The sequence below is a fragment of the Scyliorhinus torazame genome, chromosome 12, assembly GCF_047496885.1.
Source record: "Scyliorhinus torazame isolate Kashiwa2021f chromosome 12, sScyTor2.1, whole genome shotgun sequence".
NCBI lineage: Eukaryota > Metazoa > Chordata > Chondrichthyes > Carcharhiniformes > Scyliorhinidae > Scyliorhinus > Scyliorhinus torazame.
This window is the reverse complement of record NC_092718.1, coordinates 182,561,841-182,570,399: the sequence shown is the minus strand read 5'-3', so window position 1 is coordinate 182,570,399 and position 8,559 is coordinate 182,561,841. Positions and strand designations below refer to the sequence as shown.

At 55.4% G+C, this 8,559-nt stretch overlaps 1 protein-coding gene across 1 annotated transcript in view; it reads right to left on the bottom strand.

The window, feature by feature from the left end:
• Positions 1–8,559, bottom strand: part of LOC140386776 (cytosolic arginine sensor for mTORC1 subunit 2) — a 289,471-nt gene that overhangs the window by 25,591 nt on the left and 255,321 nt on the right. The window lies entirely within an intron of this gene.

Here is an 8,559-nt window from a genome sequence, read left to right as displayed (position 1 = left end):
TCGGAGAGGGGTGAGGTTTGGCATGTTGCAGCCGGCGCGACTGTGGGTCACCTACAGGGACCGTTGCCATTACTTCGAGACGCCAGAGGAGGCGTGGACCTTTATTCAGGCCGAAAAGCTGGACTCGGATTGAGGGCTGGGGACGGGGGGATGCTGAAGGGGGATGGTTGGGGTTGTTGTGTCGTGTTTTGGGGGGATTGTGCGGTTGGTTGGGCAATGTTTCCTCTCTGTCAGTCGGGTGGGTTCGGAGGGAGGGGCAAGTAAAAGCCTGTGGGCGTCGGTGGCTGGAAATGGAGATGGGGCCCCGCAAGGGGGGGGGGGGTGCCCGAGCCGGGGGAATTGGGACTGGGCCTGGAAAGGGAGCTGCGCCAGAGGAGGCGGGGTCGGGTGGGTGGAAAGCGCGGCCTTTTTCCCACGCTATGGGTGGAAAGGGGCGGGGCCGGTGCTGAACAGCGCGGGCTTTTTCCCGTGCAGAGAGTGCAAGGGGGTGGGGTCGGGGAGAGTCCGTTGATGGACAGGAGGGGGAGGGAGACTCCCGCACTGGGGGGGTTGTCGATGGAGCGGCGGGAATCTCCGGGGTCAGCAGGAGTCGGCTGACTCACGGGAGTGCAATGGTGGGAGCAATGCTGCTAGGGGGAGACCTAGCTGGGGGGGGGAGACGACCGAGTTGCTGCTGGAATGGCCAAGGGGGAGCTGGAGCCTGTAAAGGAGGTCGGGGCGGGGGTCTGCCGCTGGGGGGAATGGGAAGTGCGGGGGGCGCGGGAACGTGGCTGGCCGAGAAAGGGTTATGATTAATCGGCGGGGGGGCGGGCAGCCCCCTGATCCGGCTAATAACTTGGAATGTAAGAGACCTGCACAGGCCGGTCAAACGGGCCCGTGTGTTCGCGCAAGGCAGATGTGGTCATGCTCCAGGAAACGCATCTGCAGGTGGCAGATCAGGTAAGGCTAAGAAAGGGTTGGGTAGGGCAGGTGTTCCATTCGAGGTTGGATGCAAAAATTCGGGGGGGGGGGGGGGGTGGCGGCGATTTTGGTGGGAACGGGTGCCGTTTGAGGCGTTGAGCATCGTGGCAGACAATGGAGGTAGGTATGCGATGGTGAGTGGTAAGCTGCAGGGGGTGTGGGTGGTCTTGGTAAATGTATACGCCCCGAATTGGGACGATGCGGGGTTCATGCGGCGCATGTTGGGCCGGATCCCGGACTTGGAGACAGGGGGCGTGATAATGGGGGGGGGGACTTCAACATGGTGCTGGATCCGGCATTGGATCGCTCTCGGTCTAGGACGGGCAGGAGGCCGGCGGCGGCCATGGTGCTGAGGGGGTTTATAGACCAGATGGGAGGAGTGGATCCGTGGAGGTTTGTGAGGCCGGGGGTCAGGGAATTCTCATTCTTCTCCCATGTTCATAAGGCCTATTCTCGGATTAACTTTTTTGTAATGAGCAGGGCGCAGATTCCGAGGGTGGAGGACATGGACTATTCGGCGATAGCCATCTCTGACCATGCCCCGCATTGGGTGGACCTCGAGCTGGGGGAGGAGAGGGACCTGCGCCCGCTGTGGCGCTTGGAGGTGTGTTGTTGGTGGACGAGGAAGTGAGCGGGTGGGTCCGGGATGTATAGAAAGGTACCTGGAAGCCAATGATAATGGGGAGGTGCAGGTAGGGGTGGTCTGGGAGGCGCTGAAGGTGTTGATCAGGGGGGAGTTGATCTCCATTAGGGCCCACAGAGAGGGGAAGGAGAGGAGAGAGAGGGAGAGGCTAGTGGGGGAGCTGGTAAAGGTGGATAGGCGGTATTCAGAGGCCCCCGAGGAGGGACTACTCAAGGGGCGACGAAGCCTCCAGGCCGAGTTCGACCTGTTGACCACCAGGAAGGCGGAGATGCAGTGGAGGAAGGCGCAAGGGGCAGTGTACGAGTATGGAGAGAAGGCTAGGCGGATGCTGGCACACCAGCTTCGGAAATGGGAGGCAGCGAGGGAGATCGGGGGAGTTAGGGATGGAGGGGGGAGCACGGTGCGCAGTGTGGTGGGTATTAATGGGGTCTTCAGGGACTTTTACGAGGGACTGTATCGGTCTAAGCGGAGGAGGGGGGGATGGGTCGCTTTCTGGACTGGCTGAGGTTCCCGAGGGTAGAGGAGGGGCAGGTGGGGGGGATGGGTTTGAGGAACTGGTCAAGGAACTGGGGAGTATGCAGGCGGGGAAGGCACCGGGGCCTGATGGGTTCCCGGTGGAATTCTATAGGAAGTACGTGGACCTGTTGGGCCCGCTGCTGGTAAGGACTTTCACCAAGGCAAGGGAGGGGGGGGGGGTCCTGCCCCCGATGATGTCTAGGGCGCTGATTTCTCTAATTCTGAAGCGGGACAAGGACCCTGTACAGTGCGGATCGTATAGGCCGATCTTACTCCTTAATGTGGATGCGAAGCTGTTAGCAAAGGTATTGGCCATGAGGATTGAGGACTGTGTTCCGGGGGTCATACACGAGGATCAGACGGGTTTTGTGAAAGGGAGGCAGTTGAATACCAACGTATGTAGGCTCCTGAATGTAATAATGATGCCGGCGGTGTAGGGGGAGACGGAGATAGTGGCGGCTATGGACGCGGAGAAGGCCTTTGATAGGGTGGAGTGGGGGGACCTGTGGGAGGTGTTGAGGAGCTTTGGGTTCGGGGAGGGGTTCGTCAGCTGGGTGAGATTGCTGTCCGAGGCCCCGGTGGCGAGTGTGGCCACGAACAGGACGAGGTCGGAATATTTCCGGCTATACCGAGGGGCGAGGTAGGGTTGTCCTCTATCCCCCCTGCTCTTTGTGCTGGCGATTGAGCCCCTGGCCATGGCTTTGAGGGAATCTAGGAAATGGAGGGGGTTGGTCCGGGGGACGACGACACCGGATATCGTTGTATGCGGACGATCTACTATCGTATGTGGCGGACCCGGAGGGGGGGAATGCTGGAGGTGATGAGGATCCTTAAGGAGTTTGGGGATTTCTCCGGGTATAAGCTCAACATGAGGAAGAGCGAGCTGTTCGTGGCGCACCCGGGAGACCAGGAAAGGGGGATTGGTGAGCTTCCGCTAAAAAGGGCAGAAAGAAGTTTTAGCTACCTGGGGGTTCAGGTGGCTAGGAGCTGGGGGGCCCTGCTTAAGCTCAACTTAACGAGGCTGGTGGAGCAAATGGAGGAGGAGGTCAAAAGATGGGATACGCTGCCGCTTTCCCTGGCGGGTAGGGTGCAGTCGGTTAAAATGACGATGCTCCCGAGGTTTTTGTTTTTGTTTCAGTGCCTCCACACCCTGACCCCTAAGGCCTTCTTTAAGCGGGTTAACAGGAGTATTATGGGGTTCGTATGGGCGAAGAACACCCCGAGGGTGAGAAGGGTGTTCTTGGAGCGGAGCAGGGACAGGGAGGGGTTAGCGTTGTCAAACCTATGTGGGTACTATTGGGCTGCCAACGTGGTGATGATATGTAAGTGGGTAATGGAGGGGGAGGGGGCGGCGTGAAAGAAGCTGGAGATGGCTTCCTGTGTGGGCACGAGCCTGGGGGCGCTGGTGACAGCACCGCTGCCGCTTCCTCCGACGAGGTACACCACGAGCCCGGTGGTCGCGGCGACCCTCAAAATCTGGGGGCAATGGAGATGCCACAGGGGGGAGGTGGGGGCTTTGGTGTGGTCCCCAATACGGGAGAACCACCGGTTTGTCCCGGGTAAAATGGATGGGGGGTTCCTGAGTTGGCACAGGACAGGTATGAGGAGGATGGGGGACCTGTTCATAGACGGGTAGTTTGCGAGCCTTGGGGAGCTGGAGGAGAAATTCGGGCTCCCCCTGGGAATGCTTTCAGATATATGCAGGTAAGGGCGTTCATTAGGCGACAGGTGGTGGAGTTTCCGCTGCTGCCGGCGCGCAGGGTCCAGGACAGGATGCTTTCGCGGGTGTGTGTTGGAGAGGGTAGGATCTCGGCAACTTATCAGGTGATGCAGGAGGAGGAGGAGGCCTCGGCGGAGGAGTTAAAAGCTAAGTGGGAGGAGGAGCTGGGGGAGGAGGTCGACGAGGGTATGTGGGTGATGCCCTGGAATCAGTGCTGATTGGGGGACCAGGGCAAGACAAGCAGGTTTTTTGGGAGTGAGGACAGATGTGTGAGGTGATCGGGGAGCCCAGCAAACCACACCCACATGTTCTGGGCATGTCCAGCGTTGGAGGAGTTCTGGAGGGGCGTAGCGAGGACGGTGTCAAGGGTAGTGAATTCCAGGGTTAGGCCTAGCTGAGGGCTCACAATATTTGAGGTGTCGGACGAGCCGTGAGTGCAGGAGGCGAAAGAGGCCAGTACTCTGGCCTTTGAGCCCTGGTAGCCCGGCGAAGGATTTTGCTTCAGTGGAAGGATGCGAGGCCCCCAAGCGTGGAATCCTGGATTAACGACATGGCAGGGTTTATTAAATTGGAGGTGAAATTTGCCTTAAGAGGATCTGTGCAAGGGTTCTTCAGGCGGTGGCAGCCGTTCCTAGACTTCCTGGCGGAGCGTTAGGAGATGGTCAGCAGCAGCAACAGCCCGGGGGGGCGGGGGAGTTCGTGTCTAGTGGAGGATGCACTATTGTTTACTGTTTAACGTTTATTTGTTTATTTATGCACTTTTGTTCTTGTTGTTTTATTATTTGTGTAAAGGGAGGGGGGGGGGGGTTCTATTTTTCTGTTGTGATAATCTGTGATAAAAATTATTTAAAAAAAAAAGATTTAGTCAATCGGACCAACCTAGTGGTTCAGGATGAATGGTCTCTGATCCCTATAGACCAGGAAAGTCTTAATTTTGATTCCTGGTCTGTGCTGCATTAACAGGAATGGCACCAAAATGATTCACCCACTACAATAGCCTTGGGTTAGGGAAAGATAAATTAGCCAGGATCACTGCTCATGAAGGTTATCGAGGCTGCCTATCTGAAGGGAAGAGAACATGTGGTCTGCAGGTGGGAACATGCGTGGGCGTGGAACGGATGTCTGGTTGCCTGGAGGTATTCATTGTCAAGTCGTACAGGGTAATAGCATTAAGACAAGGCACCATAAGGTTATTGCCACCTGTGGAAGTCTTCCTCAATAGTGAGTCAGTGACTTCAGAGGAGGGGAGTAAGAAAGTTATTTATAGCATTCGGTATGCATTACTGCGTGCTCTGCCCAACATGAGTACAGGCTCTTGGCTTGTCTTTGATTGAAGGTGAGGCACATTGCAGGGGCCTAAAATGGGAAGTCGAACAACAGGTGAGGTGTGGCACTGAACCACAAACTAATCCAATACTATTAAACAAATTAACTGATCACATACTTAAAAGTCACCATGCAATTAAGGACAGATTGTTCATATTGTGATGTATTGTCAGTGTCTATTTGAACCTGGAAATAAGAGTGCTGGCAGCCGCAAGATTGCTAAAATCATTCTTAGTATGCTATCGGGTGAAGTCTTGCACCACAACACAAAAACAAAAATAAACACTGCAAGACTTATCCCACCATACTAAAGATTTGCCCGTGTTTATCCCCGGTCTCCTGTCTCTGTTGTGGGCACCAGACAAGCAATAACATTTTTCATTTAAAGTTTGAGCTCAAAGCAAATTCTAGTTTCACCTGAATGCAGAGTCTGACTGGTTCAACTCGATACACCAATATTGAGTAGGCTGAGGTAGGACAGGCTCCTCCACCTGTGCAGGTTGAATGCCAACCGATCTGTGGCCTCTGCTAAAAGTGCTCATTTTAGCCAGGGTCAGCCAACCGCCACCTCACTCAAGTGACCATACATTAGAGCTGAGCCTCGCAATAAACGTTGAGAAGCCATCTGTTCAATGGAAGCACGCAGGGTTCAGATAAGGCAGAAAAATACTAGCGGGAATAAGTTTAAGGTTTTGGGAAAGAGATGCAGAAGGGGTGTCGGGATGAGCTTGGCGAGTGGTAATGACCTCAAACTCGCTGCCTCCGAGTGGGGGGAAGGGGGGTTGCGTGGAAGCAAAGACAATGAATGATTTCAAAAGGGAATTGGATTGGCACTTGAGGGGAAGAAACCTGCTGGGCTAAGGGGAAAGAGCCGGGGAATGGGGGTGTTTGGATTGCTCTACAGAGGGCCAGCATGAACTTGGTAATCATGTCTGCCACAATGACTTCACCCCATTTTCATGAAGGATGAATGAGTAATCTGGTCAATGGTTCCTGATCAACCCCTGGCCTCGTGGCACCGCTGCCAATTAATTGTCACACCCGACTGCTGCCCCAACTAGCAGCGAACTGAGCACAGATTGTGAATCAAATTGTTGGGCCTTCTAAACTTTCAGATTTTACTCTACCACCAAGACAATAGGAAAGCTTGTTTCACCATGTTACAAGTACACTTACTAGAACTACAGCCCAGCGCAATATGAACCTACAGTTTACATCCCAAACAGATTGCAGTTCGCTCACTGAGGGACAAGTGTCTGGAGAACATTAGGAGACTAAATAGAAATTCCCTATCAGCATAAAAATGTTTGTTGCCTTTATCTCACGATGTAGAAGGGTTAGTCAGGTCACCCACTCTCTGCAATTGAAACACAGTTGTTTAATTGCTGTGTTGAGTTTGCGGGTCTTTGCCAGGGTGGTGATGGGAAGCTTCACATTCAAATGAATGCCGCAGGGTAAAAAGAGGTGAAATTTGCCAGGGTTCCTGCTCTTGACAGCAGTGACCGCCGCTAGGTCTCTGTGGCTGGAATTTAGTGCCCTTCCCCATTGTGAGTTTGGTGGCGAGCGGGCACTTAATCGGGCGAGAGGCTGGAGCGTGGGGACCCCCAGGGTGGGAAGGCTTGTCGACAGCTCTCTGGCTCCCCAAGAGGTTGATGCCCTTAAATGGGAAAGTAATGCCCACTCAAGGGGCTCATCCTGCTGCTGCTGGTATTTATCCAGTAGCGGGCAGGGCGCTCGCCATACGGGAAGCCAAAAAAGCAAACTCTGTCAGGCTGTTTGTGCACTTTCAGGGAGAGGAGGAGGGTCCCTCATTCAAAGGCATTCAGTGCTGATTGGGGGACAAGGCATCACCATGGGGATGTGTGGTAAACCACTGTATTGTATTGTACTGTATTGTTACATGCCTGGGTTGTCCCTGCTGGCTCCGAACCACTGTAGTATATAATATGTGTATTGTGGTAAACTGCCACTGTATTATAAGTAATATGGTAAACCACTGCCTGCTGGCTCTGCCTCCCCTCAGGCTCGGTATAAAGGTGGCTCGTCTCCGCCGCTGCCTCAGTTCGGGATCCGAGGCTAGGAGGCTTTCTGTTTAGTTTATTAAAGCCTCAGTTACGTTCACCACTCGTCGTGTGTTTATTGATGGCACATCAATTTAATAAACTAAACTACTAAGATGAATCCATCGCTCAAGCCTGATCGCCTGGAGCTGGACCCACAGGCAGCCGACGCCACTGCAACATTCGAGCACTGGCTAAGCTGCTTCGAAGCGTACCTCGGATCCTTCACCGACCTCCAAAAGAAGCAAATCCTCCACATAAGGGTGAGCCCGCAAGTCTTTCTTCTCGTCAGGGACCCCCCCTCGTATACGGAGGTGGTAATGCTGCTGAAGAGACAATATGTGAAGTCTGTAAACGAGGTGTATGCTCGGCACCTTCTTGCCACGAGACGACAATGCCCTTGGGAATCACTAGCAGAATTCCTGCGTGCCTTGCGGGTACTCAGCCAGAGCTGTGACTGCCAGGTGGTATCGGCTACCCAACACGTGGAGCTGTTGATCAGGGACGCTTAATGTCGCAGGCATGAAATCGAGCTACATCCGTCAGCGATTGCTAGAAGGGGGTACACTTGGCCTCCCAGAGACAGTGCAGCTCAAGAACATGGAGGCTTACACCTCCGACCGCGCGGCTCCCTCGTGGACCTCGTGGGCACCGCCGTCATCCGACCCGAGTGCGGCGCATGCCTGTGCCGCGCAGCAGCCCGCCAACGCCGGAAGCCGGAGGTGCTACCTTTGCGGCCAGGGGAATCATCCCAGACAACGCTCCCTTGCATGGAACGCGACTTGCAATGGGTGTGGGAGGAAGGACCACTTTGCAAAAGCCTGCCAGGCCCGATCTCTCCCTAAAACCTCTAGGCCCAGCAGCGCTGCCAGTCGGGGCCGCCCCCAGCTGCTGCGCCACCTGCCATGTGCGACCCGTGGGCGCCGCCATCTTTGACGCCATATTGCACTCCACCCGCCACGCGAGACCCATGGGGCCGCCATCTTTGACGTCATCTCCGATGCCACCCACCACGCGCGACCCATGGGGGCCGCCATCTTGGGACCATTCCGCAGCCTCCCGAGAGCCCTACTCACCCGGTCGTACGCTGGCCGCCGCGTCCTCCGACCGGCCTACCCATCACCTTCCGAATCTCGTCTCCATCACGCTCGACCAGTCCCGGCCTCACCACCTCTCAAAATCTACGATGACCACCCGGATCAACGGGCACAGGACGGCCTGCCTTTTCGACTCCGGGAGCACAGACAGCTTCATACACCCAGATACGGTAAGGCGCTGCTCCCTCCCAATGTTACTCGCGACCCAGAAAATCTCCCTGGCTTCCGGATCACATT